A 13571-nucleotide genomic window follows, 5' to 3' on the forward strand; every position below is an offset into this window, starting at 1 on the left:
GAAGTATAATCAGCAAAATGTACTTAAAGTATCAAAAGTAAGTATTTGTTATGCAGAATGGTGCCTATAACAAAGCATTATACTTTATAACCATATGTTTTGTGTGCAAATATCTTAATTTGTACTGTAACTAGTGACTATAAAAGTCAAATAAATAAAGTGGAGCTCATAAGATCAGTATTTCGCTGTAGTGACGTAGAAGCATCTCATTAAGACAGTAAGTGTCCTCAGGTCCACCACTGAATATTACAGATGTTTTACATGTAAGCAGCTTTTTCATATTGTTAGTAGTTGAGGTGGAGACAGTTATAGTTATAGCATCATATTTTACAAACTGATCATATGTTTGCGTTCAGTACAATCTTATTACAGAAAGTAACCGAACGTACAAAGTACAATACTTGGCTTTGAAGTAGTGGGGAAGTGTAATGTGTAAAAATGGAAATACTATTATAGTAAAGTACAAGTACCTTAAAATTTGCACTTGAGTGAATGTACTTGTCACAGCTGCCTGATACTGTAACATCATTACATTATAAACCTTTTTTTTTTTTTTTTAAAGTGTTGTCAGACGCTTCCTCTTCAGCAGGAAGGAAACAAAACCAGAACAGGGCTCCTTTCATTTCTAAATATGAGGCCCCACCTAGTGGGGCTTTAAATTTCCTAACGCCTCAGACAATGTTGATATTAACTCTTTGAAAACAAATGATATTGTTGTTGCAGCATGAGGCACAGTTACCTGAGAGGAAAAGACTGGTTACATTCAATATCTTTGTCACTGTCAACTCTGCCCTGACCCCAAATGTTCCTGCTGAAGATGTAAAAAACATCTGCTCATTAATATGAAATAATTTCACCCAGTGTGCCAAAAAAAAAAATCAACTTTGGTTGGAAAAGATGTATTTTTACACATTTTTGACGATTCAAGCCATCAAATATGTGTGTGGGGGTTAGTTTCTGTGAGATAAGTCAGATATATTTTAAACTTCATGAGTCAGTGTATTTTAAAACAGATTTGCACTTTCAGCAGGATGTGAGTACATTGTGTTACATAACTGAAACAAAGGTCACTTACTGTAAATATAAATAGTGTTTCTTGGTTTCAGTTCACAATTCACTGAAGAAGGAAACGTTTGCTTATAAGTGACCTCTTCATTTTCGTATTCACAGATGAAGGTATTAGTGCTAATTAAACTACACGTAAGCTGTTAAGAGCACTGACTGTTCATTTATGACTGTGTTGTGAAATATACATTTACCTCTTAACATGCATAATTTCAGTAGCGTCTCTAGGTGTTTCCAATAACCTGCTTAACGTGCAATTGGACATTGTGAACTTTAACTGAATTTTAACAAAACTCTCAAATGTCACAAAAAAAATGTATACACTCGCATGAGGTGGTTTTTCAGACTGTTCAATAGAAATACAAAGCAGACATAACAAAGCAATATTTCACAGGAGTGAAATGAAAACACTCCTTTCACATTGAAGTCATGGCACCTGGCGCATGAGGCCCCAGAGAGCCAGCTCCAACCGAGAGGCAGGCTGCTGGAAATCTGTCGTCAGATTTAATTGGAGCGATATCGCAAGAGGAGAAAGCCCGGCTTTATTCACATAACATCGCTCAAGGGAAACACAGACAACTTCTATTTTGTACAAAGCTGCTATGGAAACCCGGCTACTGTATGTATGGAAGCATTTATCTTGCCCACAAAGTAGAAACGGTATTTGAGTTGGAGTAGTTCAGAACAACAGCGTCTAAGTTAGTGGAGGAAAATCATCTCTAACTTGCTTCTGTGTTTCTGCAGCACAGAACGGGATAAAATGAGACTCTAAACTATTTCAGTCCAGACATGAATAGACAAGCGAGCACAAATAAGTGACTGACAATGCATTCTCTGCTTGACTGTTCTCAGTTCAGCCTTATCAAATTAGGCCTGTTCCTCCTGCTGCCAATCATCCGGAGTATTTATTATTATACGAAGTAATCTTCCAGCTGCAGCCTTTCTTGTCTGAGATGCTTTGAGCCTCCTGGAATGGTGCCTATCATTATGTTGTTGTCCATAATGAGGAATACATTGTTCACACAGTTTTATATATAGGTTGTATATAGATATAGATTATGAGGAGACAGGCTTGATATAACATAGACCACACATTAATTATTGAATAGGGCTACTGGGTACAGGTCTAGGGGGTCAAGGGGTCACAGGGGCCGTCTGTATAAGAGAATCAAACAACCACAAAAGACTCAACAGCAAAGACACATAAATGACAGAAGACAAGGAAGACAAATCAACCAAAGACATGCAACCAGACTGCAAATACCACTAAGAGATACAAAACGAGCAAGAAGACATGTAAAACAACCATAAAGACACACAAATGAACTGCAAAGAGACAAAGCTAAACCAAACAGATGCAAAAAGACAATGAGACAAAAGTCTACCAGAGACTCCAAACTGACTGTAAAGACACAAAAGAAATATTAGAAGTATTATAAAGATACAAGAAGTGTTCAAAAAGAGATGTGAAATAACCAAAGATACACAAACTGACCGCAATGAGCATTAGGGCGGGACTACCTTGTGATTGACAGACTGCACCTCACCTGCCTGCCTATCAGGATAGAGGACAGAGCAGGTCAGATCCACCCCTCACTCCTCCTCAGCTCCACCTTCTCGTCCCGATATGGTTTCTTCTGGTTTCAAAAAACCAAGATGGCGGCGGCCAAATGACAAACTCGAGGCTTCAAAACAGCAGTTCACAAACCATGGGTGTCGTCACAGTGGGTTGCCACTTAAATTAAAAGTTCAAATTTTGATAAAACTATGTCTTTGCTTATCAATACTATGGCTGTTTCATCACTTGAGTGTTTTTTGGGAGTAAAACAGAGAGAATCTTGCACTGGATCAATCACGGATAAAAACGAGCGGCAAAATCAGATGCTAATTCATACTGTATCTAGTGCTGCGTCATCACGACCACGCCCACTTAGGAGACAGGAAGTGTACACCTTTTCATACCTTTGGCGCTTCCTGTAGTGCCTTATCTTCTGTATGGAGTATCTATGGTAACGCCCCGCTTCATTTGTCACCTGTCACTGATTTCCCCTGCGCATGCGTCAGCGTCGCAGTTCCCCTGAATGTTTTCAATTTAATTAAAAAAAAAAAAGTCGCGGCTGTTGCAAGAAGCTGAAAATTGACTTTTATCTTGTTTAAATCCACATTTTAAGATACAATTTTTACACCTTGGTGGATTTCAACTATATATTTTATATAAAGTTTTAAATTTATTGGCAGTTAAGGTCCCATCCACTCATGGAAGTCCACAGAGACATGCCTACCAGTGAAACGGGACAGAGAAGGGGAATGACCTGCAGCAGAGAGTCCCGGCCGGGATGTACCTGCCTGGTGGAGCAGCGGCTACGGGGTGTGTCACCTGAACACGTCTGCTTCATAAATTACCAAAGAAACTACGGTAAGCAGTCCGCCGAGAAATCACTGACTTTTACAGTGACACAGCTTTATTTAGTATTTCTACCTGTTTTAATCCCTTTGTCCGTTTGTGATGGAGGGGAACACACCCCTGCGGATAATTCGGCTGCCGGTTAAAAACTCCCGAACGTCTGGTTCATAAATTAACAGATTAGCAGTTTCAGCTCCTAACTCTTCCCTTCAGTTCCGTGTCCGCCGTACAGCGCCGGTGAATCACTGATTTTTAAAGTGGCACAGCTTTATTTATTGTTTCTACTGGTTTTAATCCACTGATCCGTTTGAGACGGAGAGGAGGACACCTCTGTGGGTAATTCGGCTGCAGGTAAAAGCCTCTTGGACGGTTCATATATTAGCGGTTAGTTAGATTTGCAGTCTAAACCCCCCTGATGTCCCGTGTCTGCCGTACAGCGTCGGCGAAACACTGACTTTAAATGTGAAGCTGCTTTCAGTGTTTTTAACGGTTATAACCACCGGGTGTGTTTATTGTGGAGAGGAAGAGACTTCTGCAGATAATTCAGCTCCCGGTAAAAACCTCCTGAATGACTGACATTGAAGAATTTAAAACCGGGAGAAGCTTACGGTGGTAAAGTTGGTGGTGAAGACAACAACTCCCATGATTCCACAATATTTCATGACGTCACCCAACGCTGTCTTTTGTTATTGTTTTGATTGAGTGGCCCCTAGCGGCACATGTCTGTCCTTTGGTTCGCTGTCTAATACTCTGTCCAGGACCTCAGCCTGCACATGAAGCTGTCCTGACTGCGGTGGGAGAAACTTGAAACTCTCAGAATGATTAGTTTGCTGCTCTGCTCTCCATGAGACTTGCGTCGGTCAAAGCAGATGTAATTGCCTCCAAAGTGGTCTTCAGCAGCTGTTGTATTGACAGTCCCACACAGCAACAGCAAATCATAAGGAATAAACATTAAATCTGAGCCTGCTGCAGAAATTGCAGGTGCACAAAGTGAGACAGAGAAGAGGGAAGATTGTCCTTCATATTGGTAATTACTGAGGTGCCATCCATCCCAATTTGCGCCATTTAGAATCTCTCCGCTTGCACAAACAAGTGCACTAAGTGTTTTGATCTCTCATTAGGCTCCAACAATAGCAAACTGCCTCCCCTTTCTTCCCCCCACATGCCAACGCCTGACACATTTTCTCCTGTGAAACTTCAGCCTGCAGCACTCCTTGCATTCAAGGAACAGGTGTTTTACTCAGTTGCCATAGTAACCCAATATTCATAATGCAAATGCTTCTTTGTCAGATTAGAGACCTTCAGGTACCAAATGCAGATCTATTTACAGCAGGGGAACGTAGGCAGTGTGCAGAGGTGACAGGATTCATGTGTAAGTGGGTCTTGTCGTGCCTACGTGGCGTAGTCTTTCACTGTTGGAGAGAACAGTCACACAAAAACATGCCACAAGGGTGTTTCATCAGTGGGTCCAGAGACCTTCACTGTGACTCTCCAATTTCTAACATTTGTGCAGCTGGTCCTCCCTCTACAGACCTCGCTGCTGTATCTCCATGTTGTTCTTTTTCAATGTTACAAATTAAATAAAAAAGTAGTCCCAGTATGCTGGGAGGGGGGCTAGAGGGATTAGAGGTCTTCACAAAACAGACCCGAACCCAATCAGAGGATAGTTAGACCTGATCCACAACGTGGTCGACCCAAACACACTCTAACAGAGAGCGAGCGCAGACACCGGCAGCGTCATGATGTGCTATTCATTCATTCATCAGCTGACAAGCCCTCCAGCAGAGATGGCGTTCAGTCCATTCTGGTCCAGACTGAAATATCTCAACAACTAAAAGGTAGATCATCATGAAATCTGAACATTCATGGCTCCCAGATCATAAACCCTCATGAGGTCGGTGATTCTCAGTTTTCCATCTGTGCGTCATGAGGTTGTCATGTCTGTGAAGATGACGACTGAATGGATTTCCATTACACGTCATTCTTTCTTTCTTTATTGACCCAGGACTATAGTTACATGGCGGAGTACAAATAAAAAATACAATACAATCAGAACAGAACAAAACAATAGCACCTGGTAGGAGTAAATAAATTACATAAAGGCAGCCACCAAATGTATTTTAATATGTATACTGATTCTGGAGTAATTCAACCTGAAGCTACAAAAACCCGTCTGTACATTTGGTTTTTAGACACTTACTTTAACAGCTTAAAGTCTTGTTTGAACTCTTCACTCATGTCACAAGCTGACATGCTTTTGAGATCACTTTGTTCATACATTAAGACAAACTTCAAACAAAGCTGCAGTGAACTCACATACTGATTAGTGTGTTGGAGAGTAACAACACAGAGAAGTCTTGAAGGTCCCATCCAGTCTACAGTTAGATGTCCATGTGTTTGTGATTATAAAGCAGGTCTAGGTTCTATATTAATACTGTGAAAGTATCAAAGCCTCAGTCCACAGAGAAATGCACACAGCCTGTATTCAGAAACTGAGCCTTAAAACCAGCCGTCAGGACTTCTGGAACTTTGTGATGTCACAACAAAACAATCACCGCCCTCAGCCATGCTCCCAAGCCCCGCCCACCTGGACCCACCATCCAACCTTGCAGGATTTGGTTTCTCTGAGTGTTTACCTGAAATCTGCTGTATTATTATTGGATCACTCAGAAAACAGTCAGCCAATCACTGGCCTGTTGTTACCAGAGCTCCAGAGAGAAGCCTGAGAGAGGAGATGTAAAACTACACTGAGATGGTTTTTGGTTCTTAAAACCACAAATATATCTTCTGATGGAGATCAACACTTCAGATGAAACACAGGAGAAGTTACAATATGAGCCTTTAAGCCTTTAAATCTAATGTAAAGCAGGATTTAACACAGGAGCTTCTTGTCAACTATAATCAGAGACCTCAGAACTTTTATCTGACTTCATACATGTCATTACTGTTATTTCAAAGGTAGGATCTCTTTCTAATACACGTCTCTGAGCAGCCTGCAGAGAGAAGTCATATAAGGTGAACGTAGGTGAATGGTTTGCTGATAGCTTGAGTTAGCCTGCTGATTGGTTGAGGTGATCCCTGGTTACCTGCTGATGGGAATGCCACAGCTGCAACAACAGCAGCTGGCTCCCAGGGGAGTGCTTGTGTTTGCCTCACAGGGCTCAGTGTGATCAGCACCATGTGTAAACGCTGTTGAGAGGAAGAAAATTGTCCTTAAAAAATGCTCCTTTCATGTGTTAGGATTAATTGCATAGTGATGTATGGTTGTTGCCAAAGCACTTTAAAAGCGCTCCATGTTGTGAATATTGCTACATTTTGAAGCATCATTTTGAAACTGAATTTCTAAAAGTATGTAACTGAAATAGCTGTAATTGTATAGTAATTATGGTAATTCAAAGCCCCCAGAAGGTACGGAAACGAGCAGGAGCAGCACTGACGCAGCATCTGGCGAATCACTTAATGGTTTCTAAAGAGACATTATGGACATACCACTTGCTGCTCACTCCCTCCCATGGCAGAGGAAGCGTGGTTGGTGCTGAGGCTGTGCAGACAAGCTGCAGCCCCTGAGACCGACTCTGACACACCAGGCCAACAGTGAGCCAACTTTGGGCCATCACTGAGCCATTAGTGAGCCTCTGCGGTTAATCATCAATCACTGTGGACTCCAGTCAGCCCTAATTAGTGACATTCATCAACCATTCAACATCTCAAATGACGTACTTACATATTCACACTTGCTATTTTGAGTTCAAAAGTGCATTCACATTGACAGGTATGGCACAGTGCTGTTTTCACAGGAAGTTAAAGCACTAAAATATTCTAATGAAGTGCACATGTAAATGGATATTGGATTGTTTCAGCAGGCGTCTTTTAAAAGTGTCCCTTGTCCACAGCAGCACATCGCTCTGCTGGTGTGTGCTCCATCTACTGCAGGTAACACGGTGACTGTGTATGACTGCCTCACACAACGCCACATCAAATAACCTGAACTATCACTTTAAAACCTTACGTTTTTATTTTTAAAAAGTACATGTTGTCACGGTTGCTACATGACAGGAGCGTCGCTGTGTGGCGCAGCGGTAAGGGCGGGAACAGCTGGTGATGCAAAGCGAAAATCCTCCATAAGCCAGACTGTCTCGTTTCAGTTTGTCTTTGCTGTCTATGACGTCTATGAAGGGCCACACTTTTGAAGACCGCGTTCTCTATGTTATGCTATCTGACTTCCTGGGTATTGTATGTTGTAATGTCTTAATTTCCATATGTTATGTGACTTTCTGGGTCTGGTACATTCAATTAGGGGCCCTAGGTCTAAAGGACATAGGAGATGAGCGCTTCTTTGTCTTAGGAAATGAGGTCCATTTAGATATGGACCATATATCTTGTCTCAGCTTCATGACACCAACCTATATAAGCGGGTAGTTAGAGCTGTTATTGAGAGGAGATTCATATTGGCTTGATGCTCATTGTCTCATTGACACCTCCTCTTACTAATTGTTGAGATATTTCAGTCTGGTCCAATTAATTAATATCTTGACCACAGTTTCGTCTTAGTCCGTCCGTCTTCAGTCTGCAAAATGGTGATGATTCTGTTGCCCAAACCTCGTGATACCTTATGTAAACAATAACTCTTACCTACAAAACAGTCAGACAAGTTTTTGGTAGTAAAATAAAAACTTCATGAGTGTTTTTTTTTTTACTTCAAAGTGTCAAACAAAATAACCATTTACCTTTTGAGACAGTCATGGACACATCATCTGAAAAAGCAGCGTTCTGACTCACTGCTGTTCATTCATCAGCTCCTTAAAGACAGATGAACCCTAAACAATGATGTGAATGCTGATCAGCAGAGGCTTTCATTGACTCAAGGTTTCACGGCACTCGGGAATAAACTTCACACATTTGTGCTTGCTGGATTTCATGATGCAACTTCTGTTCTGTAAGAGGCTTTAAAACAAACTCTCCAGAGGGGAGTTTTGATGCTCCTCAGTTATGACGGTTTGCTGAATCATTAAGTTTTATTTGTGCAGCGTTTCAGTGGCTGAGAAGTAATAAACTAAGCCTAGATCATCAGGATAGGTTCAGATCCAAACGAGGACTCTGATTCTGTTGAATTCTTGTCCTAAAAGTCATTAAAGGTGGCGGACCACATGTGCTGCCATTGCTTGGGTCTCACTTAAACCACAGTGCACTTTTCTGTGTTTTTTAAACTGTGTATTTAAGTGTAATTTTCTCAACCATGATGAGGAGCATGCAACCCTTTCACTTGAGTCACAGTATGATTCACCGCTTGACAATAATGATAAAAATTTCTCTTCTTGGTCTTTGAACAGTGATAATGTGTTCTGTGTCCTTCACCTTGCTCAATTTGACAATATCACAGAAACGCATGTAAGACAGTTTACCTAAGATTTAAGGGACAGTCCATTGATTTTTGTTGCGTAAAGTCTTCTGTGACCTTCTGAGTCTGAAGTCTTCTGAAAGTTTCTGAAAAAAAACCCTGATCCCGTCTCTTTAACTGTGGACGTGGGGTTTGACGGACATTAGAAATTTAGGCTCCAGTATTTGAGTGTCTTGACCCACACTGGACTAGAAGTCAGTCATAGATCAACCTCTCCTACACTGACTTTTTTTTTAATCTCTTCCAAATCCTGCAAACTGACTGAATTTTGTGATCTGAGGATTTCGATCAAGCAACATAATTTTTCTACCTCCTCTCACATTATTTTTCTGCAAATTGTTGACAGGAAACAGCAGCAGTCTGTCTTTCAGGTGTCGTAGTTCAGCCTCTATTCAAGAGAGACCTGTAGCTCTCTGTACATGTGGACGTGACTGGGTTCAAATTCATTTCAATAATAAAACGCTGAGTGCTCTGCAGAGTCCTAATGATACAACACTGGCTGAGTGAAAGATTGGAGGAGCGCCATCCAAGTTCAGCAAGTTCAACACACACTCGCTCTCTGGTCTCATCTCTCTCACACATGCACACACATCAAAGCCGTAACACACTTATACATCATTAGGTTTATGCATTTGTTTTCTGTTCGCCACAACCGTCACTGTGCTTTTGCTCCAAAGATAAGAGAGAAGAGAACAAGGACCCTTGAGTGTGTAGATCAACTATCAAAGTGCCGCAGCTCTGAGTGAAAACGCAGCCTTTCTAATAGTCTGAAAATGACACAGTACATGCTCAGGGTCAGGATGTGACGACTGTGCTGGTTTAAATTTGTACATCACCCGCTGCTCCGGCTGTTTCCTTGGAGTTATGGTTGTGATGAACATATATGTTCAATATAAGACTCACCAGTGACACGGAGACAGTTAAAGTTAAAGGACTAATACCACAGTGTGGAAGTATAATACAGTTATAGATTATATCATTATATTATTATTATCAGTGACTGATCGAGGTGGAGCAACTGTTTTATGTAGCAACTGATAATATTTTCATTATGGATTGAATTATTTTTAGCTGGACCACAACAGTGGGGTCAGATCTATAATTGTTGATGTTGCTGATTGACTGACTGACTGAGTGAGTGAGTGATCATAATTTCACCATTGGTCAGCTGAATGTCACATGACTGAGTTGGAGTTTTCCCATTGACCATTACTCTTTGAAAATGAATTGGTCCATACAGTTTCTGTTCGGGGGCGTTTACAGTCTGAAATGTTGACAAAATAGGCTCAGTTCGGTTCGCTGAGACCACCGCTCGAGGTGCTCCAGGTTTACTTCGCCATTTACAATTGTATTTAAATCCTGCTGTAAACAGATCATGCTGGTAATGGCAGCGTCCACTGTGAGCACAGAGAGTAGGAGAGAAGTAAACAGATTAAGGGCTGAAACTGGCCGACACTAGGCTGAATAAAAATAGTATAGTAGGTTTTGACCTAGTTGTTTTTTCAATCATTCTTTCGGTTTGTAGAAATTCAGGAAATGCTGAGAAGTGCTGTCACAATTATCCAGAGCCCTAAATGCTTGTTATTTCCAATAATAGTCCAAACCTGAAAAAGATTCCAAAATAAATTAAAAGAGAGGCTCTGAGTCTCTTTTCTGATTGGCTGACTGTTTTCTGATTGGTCAAATTGAGATATAGCAGATTTCAAGTAAACACAATTCAAATCCTGCAAGGTTGGATGCTGGGTCCAGGTGGGCTGGGCTGAGAACAGTGAGTGCTTCATTGTGACATCACAAAGCTCCAGAAATCCTGACGGCTGGTTTTAAGGCTCAGTTTCTGAATACAGGCTGTGTGCATTTCTCTGTGGACTGAGGCTTTGATACTTTCACAGTATTAATATAGAACCTAGACCTGCTTTATAATCACAAACACATGGACATCTACCTCTAGACTGGATGGAGCTTTAATTTATATTATGCACCCACTTCACTTCACTTATAGGTCAGTGAAGCGTAATTATTCCATCTTTTGCATTGCTAATCCAGTCATGACAACCAGCAGCACAACAGCAGGACCAGAGAAAGAAGAACATGTCCCTTGACACTTTACTCAATACGAGTGATAGTCCAGGTCGAGATAAAGGTGACGCAATCCCTCAAGGTGCCGCGTGAATGAGAAACAAACACACAATCATCTCTGCATCAAAGGGAGAGCTCATTTCAGCCACAACTGGACATAATTAATGCACACGCCCGGCTGTAAACACACTCCAAGACTCGACAAAAAGGGTTCGGGTCCACAGAGAGTTTCACGCTGCTTCACTGCTGGCAGCAAATGAGAACGTTTCCATATCAGAGCAAAACATGCAACCAAATACAGAGCATCTCATTTATAAAGTGATTCACAGGCTCATTTGTTAAGAAACTGAAGAGAGAGCCACTGCTGCTTGCTCTTGCAGGAATGTTTCAATTATTTAGTCAGTGGTTAACTTTTAATGAGTTTACACATGTGGAAATACTGATTAACGGGGGTCCATAAAAACAACCTATCACAGGGGGAAATATAACATATAAAAATGTAGTGAAGCGCGTTATGGAGCGTGTATATTCGCTTTCATGCTCTGAATCAACAGATACAAAAGACACACACAGATGTGAAGATAAATACAGAGATTCAATTAGCACATACAGAATTACTGCTATTTACCATTAGTGTTTTGACATTTTGAACCTGGTGAGATGTCAAAGAGCAAAAGGTTCTGTCTCAAAAGGACTAACAGGAATTAGGTGAAACCCAGAAGCGGTGCGGTGAAGGTGACAGTCTGAAAAGAGAGCACTTATCTAATCGGAGTAGCAGCTGGTTCCCGTCAAAGGGGATAAAGGGAGCATGGGAGACTGTGCCACTTTTTTATTTAGAGGAGCAAGTGATAAGCTCTCAACATAAGCAGCCGCCACACCTCAATACACAAACACACAGGATGCAGCTTCAGGTTTATTTTCTTGTGATAGAGAGAAGCAGGAGCTGCGAGCCGTGATGTGACTGACAGACTAGTCCTCAGATCACTAACAGGCGGACCGCGGTCCAGATCAGAACCCAGACACCGTCCTGGACCTGTAAATGATTGAGAATTATTACAGCACATCACGGCACTGGTCACATGATGCAGCTCAGCCAATCGTGAGTGAAATACACACACAGGAGAGACGAGATGAGAGATGACAGTCGGAGAGGAAAGTCAGGGATGGGAAAGAAAGGGTTCAATAGTGAAGATGTGTTGAGACTGTTAAGACGTGAAATAAACAAAAAACAGAGGCTGCAAGTTTGATTTTATTGAACTAATATTCAGCTCTTTATTTTGAGATGCACCCGTTGCTTGAGAAATTTAGTCTAACTGGACTGAAACATGTTCACAATGATGCTAACATATTACCATCATCGTGTTAGCATGCTAACATTTTCTGATTAGCACCAGAAGTTATAAACCAAAGTTTGGAGAATGTGTGTTTTCATTAAAACGAACAAACAAAGTGAAGCTCGTGGTGGAGCCAGAGGAAACATCAGGACATCGTACGTTTCTCTAGCACCTTTCACAGCAATCCCTCCAGTGGTGGTTGAGATATTTCGCTTGTGGCGGCTTCTCTGCAGTCAACAGTGACGTACGGTGGTTTAACAGCTCCTCAATATGTGCTATGATGCAAACGTCTTTGATTAATGCTACAGGAAACATTGAACTTGATTGACTGATTTTCCTGTTGGCTCTGTGGTCACAGCTGTGAAGTGGAACCATCTGTTTTCATGATGGTGATTATTTTAAACCTGCACAGAATAAGATGGATGTACAATCAATCCCAATCAATCAGAGTCGAGCCCCCGCTGAGACACTTCAGACTCAGCGGTTTGGCCAAATGAAATGTTTATGTGAGGTCTGATTGGTTCCTTATTCAGAGATTCAGAGATTTAACATTGAAAAATAGATATATCATTATAGTCACATCAATCCATTGTGAGCGGACACGCACTCCTCTGTTCTCCTTTAATGTTGTTAGGAGGTCTACTTTTTTATTCCAGGGCTCTACGGCTCTTCATGCCGTCCTTCAGTCCAGCCTCGTCTAAAAAAGTCAGTTTTATCTTCCTCTCCTGAATCGTATCCAAATATTCGAGTGGACAACACAAACAAAGGAGCAGAGGAAAATTTGAAAACGAAGCATTCAGATGGTTCTAGGAATATCTAAAGGAGGAACAATGTGTTAATGGAATTTCTTTAATAATACACCTCCATGTTCTGCTAATAAAAGGCTAAAACCTGAGAACAGAATTAGATTATATTGCAGTTGTGTCTGTTACGCCCCCCACGCTCTGTGCATCCAACATGACAGGAAACAGAGGGCAGGTAGAGAGACAGACAGACAGTAAAAACTTAATGGATTTTTTGGACGGATGCAGCTGGATTTCTCTCGGTGTGTTTGACAGAGACAGCGAGCGTGGGTCAGAGAGGGGCTGAACGAATCAACGCTCAGTGACAATGAAATCAGACATTTGAAATAGAAAATAAATATGTGGTAGGTTATTGTCAATCTTGTGGCTGCCACATGAGAAATACATGCACACATGTAGCCGCTGACGGTCAGTCTCCTGTTTTGCAGAACCTTCATTGTCAAGTGGTCTCTGAGCAAACTACCAAACAAAAATTAATTATGCAAACCCTG

The sequence above is a fragment of the Trachinotus anak genome, unplaced genomic scaffold (assembly GCF_046630095.1).
Source record: "Trachinotus anak isolate AG129_WGS33_773 ecotype Australia unplaced genomic scaffold, CSIRO_AGI_Tana_v1 ptg000003l, whole genome shotgun sequence".
Lineage (NCBI taxonomy): Eukaryota > Metazoa > Chordata > Actinopteri > Carangiformes > Carangidae > Trachinotus > Trachinotus anak.